This window comes from Octodon degus, unplaced genomic scaffold, assembly GCF_000260255.1.
Source record: "Octodon degus isolate 3935 unplaced genomic scaffold, OctDeg1.0 scaffold00086, whole genome shotgun sequence".
In the NCBI taxonomy this organism is placed as follows: domain Eukaryota; kingdom Metazoa; phylum Chordata; class Mammalia; order Rodentia; family Octodontidae; genus Octodon; species Octodon degus.
In genome coordinates, this window is record NW_004524662.1 from 11,509,312 (window position 1) to 11,517,852 (window position 8,541).

An 8,541-nucleotide genomic window follows, 5' to 3' on the forward strand; every position below is an offset into this window, starting at 1 on the left:
GCCCGAGGGGGCGGGAGAGGTTCCAGCCCACGCTGCGCCTGGGCTCGGACTGGTCCTGCCGGCGCAGGGTAGCAGGAAGCTCTCCACACATTCACCAGACCTGGGCTAGGACTGGGTCTCCATTAAGATTTACTTATATAGTTGGGTGCTCCCATGTTTGGTGCATACATATTTATGAGAGTTACCTCTTCCACTTGAATTTTTCCACTAACCAGTATATAATGGCCTTCTTTATTTCACTTGATCAATGTTGGTTTGAAGTTGAGACTGTCTGAGAATTGCATTGCTACCCCTGCTTTTTTCTGAGGTTCTAGGGCATGTAGTATACCGTGTTCCATCCTTTGACTTTCAGCCTATTAATGTCTTTATGAGTTAAATGCATTTCTTGTATACAGCATGTTGTTGGATTTTGTTTCCTAATCCACTGTGCCAGTCTATTTCTCTTAATTGGTAAATTAGTCCATTTATACTGATGGTTAAAAATGAGATGTATTGACTTACGATTGACATGTTATTTACCTGTTGTCATTTACTCCTTTTTCTCCTGTGTTTAAATCCTTGCCCTATTTAGTTGGTTGCTTCTGATCTCATTCATGGAGTTTTCATCAATTTGGTCCCTGTCCAGAACATTTTTCAGTTGCCTGTGTAGGGCTCGCTTTGTCATCATGAAATTCTTTAGTTGTTCTTTAATGAAAGTATTTCACTTCTCCATCAAATTCTCCGTCAAATTGAAAGTTTTTTGCAGGGTATAGTAGCCTGGGCTGGAATTTGTTTTTATATAGGACTTGAGGTACTCTGCTCCATGCTCTTCTTGCCTTCATGGTTTCTGAAGAGAAGTCGGCTGTAATTCTGATGGGTTTTCCTTTGAATGTGATCTGCTTCTTTTCTCTAGTGGCTTTCAGTATATTTTTCTTGTGCTGATTTTCTGGGATCATGACTATTCTATGTCTTGATGTGTTTTTAATTGGGTTGAGGTTACTTGGCGTTCTGTATGCTTCAATTACCTGAATATCAGATTGTTTCCTCATATTTGGGAAGTTTTCTGCTATTACTTCTGCCCATATTTTTTAACATCATTTGTATTGAGTCCTTCTTTCTCATTGATGCCTGTTAGTCTCACATTGTTCATCTTTGCATCATCTTGCATGTGATTGATTATTTTTTCCTGCATCCTTTTTGTTTTTAAAAGATCCTTTCTTACCTTTTCATTAGCTGCACCAGCATCAAGATCTGCTTTTTGCAATCTATTTCTTTCCTGTATTGCTAATTCAAGCAATCTGTCATTTTTCTAATCTCTATTTTGTATCAATGTCTTCTTTAGAAGCAGTTATAAATTCTTTTACTGCAGTGTTTTTTCAGATTGGGTTTCCTCCCTATGTTTCTGTAGTTGCTTCTTTACTTCATATGCTATAAGTTCTGAGAATTCTTTTTTTATTTCAGAAAATAATTCAGCTCTGAGTTCCTCTATAACTTTTTGCTGTTGATTATTTACTATTAACACTATTAATTCGTACATTAGAGCTGAGCTAGTAGAAAAATAATTCCGGTCTGAGTTCCTCTATGACTTTCTGCTGTTGCTTATTTACTATCGATGCTATTAATTTGTACATTTGAGCTGAGCTAGTAGAAAAGAATTCCGCTCTGAGTTCCTCTGTGACTTTCTGCTGTTGCTTATTTACTATTGACATTATTAATTCATACATTTAAGCTGAGCTAGTTTCCTCTGTACTTTTTCTGGGTGGGCATTGGCTTTCCTCCTTGTTTCTGCATTTGATTCTTTACTGCAGATGTTATTAATTCAGGGAATACTTTTTTCCATTTCCAGTCTGAGTTTCTCTATACCTTTCTGCAGCTGTTTCTTTATTTCAGAAGCCATTGATTCATTGCTTTCAGCTGTGTTATTCCCAATTTGTTCTGTGCTAGTGTCCTCTGCACTTGTTATGGGTGGGCTTGGGTTCTGAGATTGCATTTTGTTTCTTCTCATTGTCATTTTGTGTAGCACTGTCTTCTGACCTTTGTTGTAGATCTTTGTTGCAGTTACAGCCTTAACACCTACTGAAGTTCAGGTGTAGATCTGCAAAGTTTGGATTTATCCAGCCGTGCCTTCCTTGGGTCTGGCTGCTGTGCTCAATTCCTATCTGTTTCTGCCCTTGGGGGTGAACCTGTTGTGCCCCTCTACCAAGATGTTCTGCTCCTGGACTAGCTGGGTGGTTCTGTTCCCTACACTCTCTGCAGGGATTGCAGCTGAAGGGTTTCACCCCAGGCCTGTATGCCAGGCCTGATCTGAGTGTGGAGGGTACAAGGCGTAGTAGGGGGGAGAGGCAGTTCTCCCATACTCTCACCTAGCCTGGACTAAGACTGGATCTAGGGGTGTCCAGAATGCAACAGAAATTCCTACTCTGTGGGCAGGGTGGGGGGTACCACAGAATGATAGGGGTGTCCCTAGAGGGTGAAAGAGGTTCTCACCCACGCTGCACCTGGTCTGGAACCAGTAGATCCTATGGGCGCAGCGTAGCTGGAAGCTCTCCCACACACTCACTGGGCCTGGGCTAGGACTGGGTCTAGGGGTTCCCGAAAGGTGCTTTCATAGTAGTTATCCAGAAAACAAAATGTAAACTTGATATCTTGCCTAAATAATATTGGTACAAACCTTTCTTTTCATTGAACTAAGAGAAAATAGCTGTATATTTACCCTATCTTTTATATATATATATATATATATATGTATATCCACTACAAAATGGTTGTTTATTTATATCTCCCCTTTTTTTATTGTTGGTCAGAGATGGGTGTTTCATTGCTGTTAGAGAAGCTGTATTTAAAAAAGTCTTTAAGACACCTTTTCATACTTGATGTTAGTCCAAATATTATAGGTACTTAAATTCAGCAAAATAACTCAATGTAGTCCAATAAATCCATAATAGTAGTGAGTTACCAGGACAACTGGGAATTGTCTGAGGTTGTTGATTTGAGTCTTTTACAGCTCAGTATATTAATATATTTTTATTTTTTATATCTTGTGGTTACACTTTTCTGCTGGATGGTTAAGACCAAGTTAAAGCAAGACCTATATAACTAAAACTGTACCCTTTGTTATGTGACAAGGTCAGTCAAATCCCCTCAGGATTGACTCTGCAACCATGCACAGCACCTTGTCAATCTTTTGTCAGTGTCAGCCATCTGAATGAGTCATGGCCATTGCTTAACCAATTTGGGAAAGAAAATATATTTAACCCACACAAAAAATGAACCTCAGACTCCACTTCCGAGTGGCCCCATGATCTAGCAAGTAAACCAAATCTATGTCTGAGTTTCAAAGCTTCAGTTTTGCAGTAGTTATCATGCTGTGGCATCACATTCCAGATGAAGAGGCAGAAATTGGGTTCTGTGCTACTGAGCACTCTTTTCACCAGTCAGACTCTTCGGATACAGTTGGGAAAACTATCTCTGCTGAAGCAGGAGTAATAGAAATACTCCCAGGACTCACCTCATATTGCAGCAATCAAGACTCCCAGAAGCGCCAACAGAACTGCAAATGAACAGGAGTGATGCAATAAGGTCAGGCTCTAGAACAGGGAACAAACCAAAGATCGTGAAGCAGTGAGCACCTGGCCAGGATCTTGCACCACCTTCAGAGAGCTCTGAGAGTACCAGGGCTTAGAAGGGAGAGAGGGCAACCTGACAGAGCAGAGGGCTCAAGGGGCAAAACTCCACAGCTGGGCAGACCTCTGCTTTGTGCTATGTGGACCTGGTGGAACTCATTTGATCACCCTTGACCTTCTAATGTGTACTACCACAAGCTCTGCTGCTCACATTGCTCCTGATGCCATCTCTTTCTATTAGACTAATACAGTTGATCACTTCAAAGCAAGGGAAAAAACATCAGCCTCTTGTTTTTCAAAAGTAATCTCTGTAAAAACATATAAGAATTTATGAGAGAAATATGTTCAGATGTGTACTCTAAAAACTACACAGAATATCTAAGTATCTAAAGGATCAATGTACTTTTAAAATGTTATTTTTTATTCAGGTATGAGAGCATACTTCTAAAGGAATATTTGCTTGGGGTGTTAAATAACTTTGCTTTATAATCGGGTTTATATTTTTGCATTTAACAATTTAAATACTAGACATTTGTGATATTAAGATGTTTGTAGGCAGTCTAATGATGTACAAAGAAACTCACAGGTTTACGTACACACGTAATTTAATTGAATTAAAATGTACTCTTTTTATCCTGCTGAGCACTTTAAAGAATAAAACTTCAACCGATAGCCACATGCGGGCACTCAACTACCCATGTTAGAGAAAGAAACTTCAAAGGCGTTGATGAAAACTTCATGATAGAGGGAGAAAAGAGGACTGGGTTGGGGCTTTATTTGAGGGAACAGTCACAGCAGCTCTAAATAACAAAAAGGACACTGTCTCTAGGAAAGATAAACTATCTTTACTCTAGCTCACATATCTATTATTTTTTGCTTCAGAGATTTGAAGCATTTTTACATAGAAGTATCTACTTCTTTGACTCTCTCTTTCTCTCTCTCTCTCTCTCTCTCTCTCTCTCTTCTCTATTTGAACTCCTCATAGTCAATTTTTTTTATCAATATCAGTAGTGTATTCAAATTGGCTCAGTCTTCCTATAAAGACACTTAAAATTTTAATACATTTAACTTTTATTAAAATGTTTTAATCTTGTTATGTCTATAATATAATCTTATGTGTTTGAGTGTATTTTAAGAATTCAAAATTTCATTGCCCTAAATTATGTGGTAACATACTTTATTCACTGCAGTAACAGTTTAATTTTACATGTAGAAATGTAAATGTATTTAAGTCACTAAAGAGCTGTTATTCAAGATAGATTATTCCAAGCATCAAAACAAAACATTTTTCCAGAACTTGAAAAAATTGCTCAAAATCACAATTTATTTTGTTACATATTTAAACAATTACTACTTACAGAGTCTTTGGTCTTTCCTGAAATTTCCAATATATTTTCTTCTTTTAATTGCTAAAAGAAGCATATGTCTTCATATTATTATTAAAAATCATCTAATGTCAGCATCATTTTATTTGGTAGAAGGCATCTTTTCAAATTGTTCTTTTCATGTCAGTGAGTTAAGTTCCAGTTTGGGGAAACCATAGATTAAATGGACAGTTGCCAAACCGTGATTCATTCTCCTTGGATTTCTGAGATAAGCCAATTGTTTCTGCCATAACTCTCTTTTTTATCTGCTTATGTTTTGCTATACTTAAGCCTAAAGTAATCCTCCCAATACAAAGTCTGAACAGTGTTAAGCTTTCTAAGTCATAACATTTAAAAATCTTGATTTTCTTACTTAATTAGGAGTTTGGTTTGTCTTCCTTTCCATGTTCTCTTTTTAATTTTTTTTTTCTTTGCCATGTTGTTTAACAAAAAGGAAGGCATGCAAGCTGTGGAAATTACTGATCACGTTACAAGTTATGCACTTTGTTAGATGTGACTTGAAAGTACCTAAATCCAGGTGGCAAACTATGTAATTGCTCCAGGAAGATATATAAGCCCTAACCTGTGAAAGCTGTGAAGATGTCAACCCACATGTGAAGGAGATTTTAAGATGTATTGTAATTAAGGTTACAAAACTTGAATTAGGGAGATTTTCTTAAATTATTTAATGATATAACCCTAAGCACAGAGAACTTTCTGTAGGAGTAACAGAGATACAGCAAGAGAAAACAGAAGGTGAGAAGCACTAAATGTGCCCTTGTTGGTTTGAAGACTGAAAAGACAAATAATTCAAACTGTGAGTGTCTGAAACAGGGACTTGCATGTGACAGCCAGTAAGCAAATAGGACTTCAGTTCCACAAACTCAAAGAACTGAATTCTTCCAATAACCCAAGTGAGGTTATGTTGTGGCTTGTATCTAGATGTTGCCCCAAAGGGAGGACTGGATTAGGGTGTGTGATGCTGGGGTCAGGGATACAGCACTGGGGTTGGTTCACAGTGTGATGCTAAGAAGGTCACGCCAGGTGCGAGGGCTCCCTACCGTAAGTGGGTAGCCTAGATAGGACACAAAGGACAGAAAAGGGTCACAGTTGTCTGCTTGCATTTTCTTTGCTACTTTGGTGCTTTGCTGTCCTCTGCTATGCTACTTCACCCGGGTGTCGGCCATCTATCGACTAAAACTTCTAAAAGCTGTGAGCTATAATAAACCTTCCTCCTGTAGATTTCAGTGTTAGGCATTTCATCTCAGCAACAAGAAAAGTAAGTAAGGAACCGGAGAGATAGCTCAGTAGAATAAGTGCTTCCCTGGCAAGCACAAGGGCCTGAGTTCAATCCCTGGTTCCGCCAAAAAAGAACAAGAAAAAGAAAAAAGAAAGAAAGAGAAGTAAGTAAGACCACTTAGAAATTGATTCTTTCTCAGAGACTGTAGATAAAAGTTCAGGCTAGTTTACCCCTTGTGATACAAAACAAAAAAATAAAGACTATGTCTGAACCCACCCAGATTTATGACACATACAACTGTAAGTAGATAAATATGTGCTGTTTTATCCCACTGAATATATAGTTTGTTACAGCAGCAACTGAAAAAGGACACACACAAAGCTTTTCTCAGAAGAAAACTTTGGAAACTGCAAGAATGACAAGAAATAAAACACACCATGGTCAGAAAAAAGCAAAATAATTTTCAAGAGAATATCCTACTTTTGTTTAGTTTATGTTCTTCTAGTTAAGATCTTGTTGCAAGTGTTTCTTTAGAAAGAGAGCAGCAAGCAACAGGTTTATTGCATAAGCACATAACAGGAGTGCAAGGAAGAACATGGTGTTGGTGAGTGGGAGAAACTGAATTCTAATCCAGTTTGAATGGAGGTTTTGCAGCACTCTATGGCAAGTTCTGATGTTGGTTGTCCCTTCAAAATTATTCTGAGTCAGAGCAAAGTGTTTGGATATGAAATATGAAAAAAATTAGTAATTCAGTATAAAGAATTATTGAGCTATGATAAAGGAGCAATGGTAAGATTAAGAGAACACTTTTCCCTAGGGATGAGGAGAAAAGTCTGAAGAAGGACAAACAAGGGTTGAGGTTCCATCCTTAATGCCTCTAGATTTCACTAGAGAAAGCATAGCATCATGCTTATTGAAGGCAGACAAGTTCTTGTATTTTCCATAACACACGAGCTTGTAGTTACAAGATAAGTAGAGATCAGATGTGTGAGTGCAAAACAAAGTCATTGGCCAGGTACAAGGACATAAGAATGTAAAGGGTGTCACATGGCCATGAAACTTAGAACAGTGTGTGGATGGACCAGTGAGAAGGAGATTTCTAGGCCAAGATGGGCTAGGAATTTTCCACAGTGCTGCACATCAGAGACATAGTGCTGAGCCTGGGAACAGGTGGATGTTCCCTCATCTCTCCTGATCACAAAGCAACCAGAACCAGCAGTGGAATCTCCTTCCTCCAGAGATGTTCATTTAAGACCCTCTGTCTGAGAAAGTCTGACATTGTGTTAACTGTTGAGGAGAAAGGCTGAAAGGAATTCTGTCTTTTGATATAGAATAGGTATTGAAGTGTAAATCTTCAGCTGAGAGGCAGTAAATTGATTCCAGGTACTTCTTTCCTTCACTATCTCCTCTTTCCCCTTCATTTATTGAACCAACATTGTCATGAGAAATTATCGCGTCTTAGGAAGTGGTTAGTTCTGGATATGACACACTGAGTTAGACAAAGCCTCCGCCTTCATAATATTAATTCATATTCAAGAAGGTAGGAAAAAGCAAACAATCAATAATATGTTCTAAGATAATGACATAAAGAAATAAAAACAAATAAAAGACTATGTTTCTCAGGGAGTTATTCTTACAGGAAAGAAAGCAAGCATACTGGCAAATAGCATTTTTCCAGTTATTGGTCAAATAACAGTGTTGAATAATTTCCCTTTATAAATTATCCCTTAAATCCCTACATAGCTGTAGATTAAGCCAATCAAGGCCACATTCAATAACAAGCATGCAATTATTGCATAAGATATAAAGAAGGGAACTTAATTGTTTAGACTGGGTACTCCCAGAGGAGAATGGGGAAACACTGTTTCTTAGCTGGGAATTAGGAGTTAAGGGAATCTATAGGAAAGTACAAATTCTGGACATCACAAGTAAATACAATAATTATTTCAAAACTGCTCCCTGAAAAATATTTGGTGAACATGGTTGAGAATGAAGTTGGAGAGTGCTTGATATTCTGTGTAGGTGAGACTTTTGGCTGTGCAAATTGGACCAAAATAGAACTGATGATTAACCACCGTGGACTGCTCCAGGTGCTGAAAGATAGGTTATTTACTTGTTCTCTTGTTCTGCCTCATAGAAGGTGTCTGTAGGGCTGGAGAGATATCTCAGTGGTTTAAGTGCCTGCCTGGCAAGCACAAGGACCTAGTTTTAATCCCTGGTACCACACGCCATGCAGGTCCTGGAACCCTGGACACACTGAACTGGCCACCAGAGCCAGGCATGGTGGTGCATGCCTGTAATCCCAGTGCTGGGGGGTGCTGAGACAGGAGGATCA